Consider the following 6,000-nt stretch of genomic DNA (forward strand, 5'->3'; position numbering starts at 1 on the left):
GGGTGAGTCTGGGGAGCCTGGCTACATCCTCCCCCCTGTGGACTCCAACGTCCCCTCTTGGAATACTAGAACATCAACTGGCACAAGGATTATATAATAAAAATGCATGAATACGTAAACAATACATTTTACACTCTATATAAGGTTATACATCTCACTGAACATAACGATAACTGACTTTACTCGATTGCGAGCCCACTGCTGAGCCTCATAATGGGGTAGGCCAGGCATCTGCGACTCTACAGTGACGGCCGATCTGAGTCTAAGGCGGCTAGATCCGCGGCTTTCAGATTATCCCGGTTAGGTGCGTTTTTTGTCGTTTTCGCACGGAGTAAACTGCGTTATTTTCGCACTCGTGATATTAGCATTTTATTCTCGCTGTCTGCAATACTGCAATGCCGTGTAAAAACTCAGGGGGGCGTTTGCGAGCTGTTGTCTTGGAAGTCTAATACCTTCGCGGTTCAGCCTATGTCAGTACACAGTCTGTGTGTGAGCGCAGTAATTGTAAATTTGCATATTCAAAGTATACATGCATTTGCAGTGCTGTGCTGTTGTACAGTACAGTATGTCTCATTTGAAAATTGTTGAGACAATTTACAATTACACGCATACTGTAGGCGTGTACAGTACTGTAACAGTGTCATCTTCTGTGCAATGCAGTACATCCCTCCCACACCATTCCTTTGAACGTGTGTTGTTATTGTAATTTTTTTTCTCCACAAACCAAACCATTTTTTTTCTCTACAAGCCTGCCAAAACCATCTTACTGTATTACGATATTCAATCTGTGCTGTAGCTTTTGACTGCGACACTGTGTGTTTGACTGCACATGATTGATTTGTGTGCTTTTTACATACTGTATTTGGGGTGTATATGAACTGCCTTTTGAAATTCTCTTTGAGATGGGAGCTAGCTGCTTACTGCGCATGAGTCACCCAACCCCCCCCTCTCCACAGACTCATTCATTTTCTGAGTCTTGCCATTGTGTTCTTAATTTGTCCATAGCCGAGCTTCAAAGACTCACTACGCCTGCGTGTAATTCTCTTTGAGATGGGAATTTAGAGGCTTTGTTTACGGCAACGATTTGGAAAATCCCTTCTCGAATTTGATTTGCACAGAGCATCACCTCTCTACAGTATGCGCCTGTGTGTAATCCTCTTTCGGATGGGAGCTACTGTAGTTTATTCCTGCTCATGCGCCTGTAACTCTTAACTGTTATTTTATCCACACGCCTGCAAAAACAATCTTGATATTACGATATTTAATCTGTGCGTTTGCCTGCACATGCTTGACGTGTGTGCTTTTTATGTACTGTATTTGGGGGGTGTAGGGATCAAATTACAGTATTATGATGAACTGCCTGTACTGTATGTTATTTCTTTGACCTGCTGCATGACTAATCCTTCATCCCTCCCCCACGCACACACAAACTCTTATCGACTCTGCTCATTGCACCTGCGTGTACTCTAATACTTTCAGAGATGGGAGCTTGCTGCTTACTGCGCATGAGTCACCCAACCCCCTCTCTCAACAGAGTCATTAATTTTCTGAAGTTACAGTAGTTAGTCATTGTGTTCTTTATCCGTCCATAGCCGAGCTTCAAAGCCTCACACTGCCTGTGTGTACTCTAATCCTTTTAGACATGGGAGCTAGCTGATTAATGTACATGACTTACCCCCCCCCCAAACCTTTGAGGCTTAGCTTTGGAAAATCCCTTCTCGATTTTGAAATGTAAATCTGATTTGCACAGCATAGTGAGAATTTAGAGTTAAAAAAACCATTAACTGATTAATGTTGTTTTGTCATTCATTCTTATTCATTGGTGCACTGAAGGGCCCCCCCCTTGGTTGTGGTTGTTGTCAATGATTATGATTAGCAGGAATGTGAATAAATATTCATTTTATTTTATCAGGAACCAAAAAATACAAAAATAAAAATAATCATGAATAATGCTGTCTTTATTAAGTTCTTCTGGCAGATTGAAATTGGATAAACATTTAGAAAACATTTTTAAACATGAATAAACATTTTTAAACATGAATAATGCACATTTATAAGAATATTATTTAATAATACAGTATATACTGTAATGTATAATATATATATAGTAATATTATTTTTTCTGTCTGTATCTTGTTCCTCCCTCTGTGAACAGTACAGTAGTTCATTGAGAGAGGAGAGGTTTTGTGTACATCATTACTGCTGTTTATATACTGTACATTTGACTGTACAAGCAGAGTAGCCTGGACACAACACCCCACCTCCCACCAGGCCACCGTTGTTCCTGAAACGACAATAAAACAAAAAATTAGTGCAGTTATGTGCGTACTGTATTATGGCATTGTGTGATGTACTGTACTGTACTGTACATGGCTGGTGCTGCTTGTGCTGAGCAGTTAGTAGGCGGTTACCGTAGTACTGTCAAACTAGTCTACTGTATACTGGAACTACTGTATACTCTGACTACTGTTAAATACTATGTACTGTAGATGGCTGGTGCTGCTCTCTCTGTAAAGAAAAAACTGTAACTACTGTATACTCTGACTATTGGGAAAGAAAAAATCTGTGCCATACTTACCTTTATCATACTGTACTTACAATACTACAGCACAGCACTACTTTCCTGATGCTTGCCCATTACGCGCGATCACAATGGGCAACACAGTGGCAATATGGTCTATATATTTATTGCAGCGTTCCACGGTGAGTACATCATTCCAAAAACTCATTATGCCTTTCAACAACTCGTCCTTTTTGGAGGGTTTCGCCACTTTCCGGATATGGTCCTTCAGTTGATGCCAGACCATTTCGATCGGATTGAAGTCTGGCGATCTGTCATTGGGAAAAAAAGGACAATTAGTTTAAGAGATACAGTACACAGTAAAAACAGTGGGGAACAAAAATGGGACACGGTCTACTGCACTTACTCCGCTGGCGTCTTCACCCAGTTGATACCGCGCTCAAGGATATGCGCTGTTGACGTGGTGTGCTTCGGATCTTTGTCCTGGTAGAAGCGGTGACCATTGGGGAACTCGTGTGTAATGTATTGCATCTCAGGCACAATGTTGTCTTGGAAGAAAGCTTTATTCATGATTTCTATAGCAAGAAAAGAAAAGTGCTCAAAAAACTGCACAATAGTACAGTACAGTGCATACAGTAAGGCTAGACTAGTAAAGTACAGTGCATAAGGCTACATTATATTTGATATAGTTTACCTTCAAAGATGACAATGCATCCTGGTCCAAGCCTAGAGATGGCACCCCACACATGCAGCTTCACGGGGTGTTTTGGCTGCGGCTTCAAAGATATGCGTCCTTTTTTGTGGAACGCAAAGGTTGCAAATCTCTCCAGCGACACAGTAGACTCATCAGTGAAGATGCAATCCTGGAAAGTTTCCCCACTGTCGATCCATGCCTGGGCCTGGACCACTCTTTTGATTTTGTTAGCGTCCCGTATCATGGGGTATGCTCTGTAATGACAAGGAATAAATAATTTTAACGGCACAGTACAGTTTCCGAAACAACACTTTTACCTCCTGTACTGTCCAGTACTAACCTCACACGTCCATATTTCCATCCAATGCTGCGTCTCATCTTCTTTATGCTGGTCTCTGATACAGCGAGATTGTGCTTTTCCTGCAGAGTGTATTTGACGCTTAGTGCACTGTTCTCATCATTCTCCTCACTTATTTTGTCCACCAGAAGAGTTGTCTCCCTGCAATGTAAAGAAAATATATTGTTAATATACAAAATATATATACTGTTGCAATATAAATATAAAGATACAGTACAAAATATATACTGTTCAGTATACTGTTGTAATATAAAGATACAAAATATATACTATATACTGTTGCAATATACAGTAAATATACAAAATATATACTGTACAGTATACTGTTGTAATATAAAGATACAAAATATATACTATATACTGTTGCAATATACAGTAAATATACAAAATATATACTGTACAGTATACTGTTGTAATATAAAGATACAAAATATATACTGTTCAGTATACTGTTGTAATATAAAGATACAAAATATATACTATATACTGTTGCAATATACTGTACAGTAAATATACAAAATATATACTTTTCAGTATACTGTTGTAATATAAAGATACAAAATATATACTACTGTATATACTGTTGCAATATACAGTAAATATACAAAATATATACTGTTGCAGTATAAATATAATGATACAAAATATTTCTGGATCTACATTTTTGAAGATGTTATAAATATACTATACTGTACTGTACTTACGCGTTAGCTACCCTTGGTGCCCTTTTGAGTTCTCTGTTTTTTCAGTGTGCATGATAGCTCAAGGTGGTTGCAGGCACAACGATGCCAGAAGTAGCTAACCAGCGTTGGATAGCAGCAATTCGGTGTTCGCTCGTGTACATCTCCTTAATTTGCATGCTGAGATCCTTGGAAATCTTCTTAACAACCATTGCTGCGAGTAGAAAGAAATACAGTTCAAACACAAGAATGCATATTCAATGTTTAGTCGATGTGTATTCAATGTGCAGTGAATCCACAAAATGGATGGTGTATTTATACGGTAATGACTCATGCCCACTTTCAACACCTGTACCTCGCTGCCATGCATAAAAGGTTACACACTTTGCATACAGTAGCACACCACTTGATTATGTTTATCTGAACTTGCCCTCGTCCAGATACTGCATTTTGCCACCTGCTTCCATGGAGCAACCCCAATTCTACGGACGCAGGAACCCACTCGCCTCTGCCGTGCCTGTCAAGCAGAAAAAGCGAAAGGCGGTTGCCGTTCCCACGCCAAGGCCAAAGCGACAGGCTAAGGCCAATAAAGAAAACCTTCCGCTGACCCCAAAGGCTAAGGGTTTTCATAGACGTAAACCTTATTATGTCAAGAAGATATACAGTGATGTACTGTCGATGCAAAACGATTGGCAGCCAACCCATCGAACCCGCAGACCACCACCTCCCATACGCTTCGACGACTCTGCCGCCGCCGCTGTCCCGGAAATCTTCAGCCCATCTTCTCCACCCCTCGTCGACGACGCTGCCGCCTCTGAAATCCACGGGTCACTTTCTCCTTTGCTCTTAGACGACTCTGCTTCTCACCCGGAAATCCAAAGGTCCCTTTCTCCATCATTCTTCGACGACGCTGCCGCTTCTCCTCTACCGGATATCCACAGGTCACCTCCTCCATCCTTCACATCCTCCGTTGCACCCATCCACCCAGATGTCCAGACGCCAAGCACAAGAAGCAGCTCGTTTGACCGGATGCTCAATGGGATAAGTGTGGATATCCCCGGGAACTCTATTTTGCTGGCAAAGATAGATTTGCTTCTGGAGACAATGCTAGATATGGAGCGACGGATGGAGAAGATAGAGGCTGACATAGCAGGTATACATTATTTGCTCGGTGTTCATGCCCCTGTTTCCCAGGCGCCGGAGCAGGGGGGTGACATGGATATGATGAATGGGACCTACGACCCCCTTCCATCACCAAGCGCACCCCCTCCACCAGAAGATGTAGTGTACCGTAGTGTAGTGTACTGTATGCCGTTGAGGAGGAGGATAACATGACAACCCCATCAAGATGACGCCAGGAGACAACACGGCGACCAAGACCGGAGGAAAGCTTCCTCCCAGACAACCTACCATCGCCCGTCGCCTCAAGTACACCCGCTCCCAAAAGACCTACACCCGCTCGCATCGATACGGTGCCCGACATCACCCTGTGCGATCTGACACCGGCGCTCAGGGAGAAGTATAGGGTGAAGAGTGCTGGTACACCCCACAAGTATGCCATGTTACTTTTTAAGCAGCATGTTCCCTACTCGTTGTACTGCGACTGAGCCTTCAAAGTGAACTACGAGGGAAATCGCGTAAAAAAAGCGCTTCCTGCCAATTTAAGACAGAACATTCTGGATGAATTGCGGCGCTTTTATCCAATTACAGATCCTGTAATGAGAGGCGTTTGAGACTGCATTAATGG

This window comes from Ascaphus truei, chromosome 1 (genome assembly GCF_040206685.1).
Source record: "Ascaphus truei isolate aAscTru1 chromosome 1, aAscTru1.hap1, whole genome shotgun sequence".
NCBI lineage: Eukaryota > Metazoa > Chordata > Amphibia > Anura > Ascaphidae > Ascaphus > Ascaphus truei.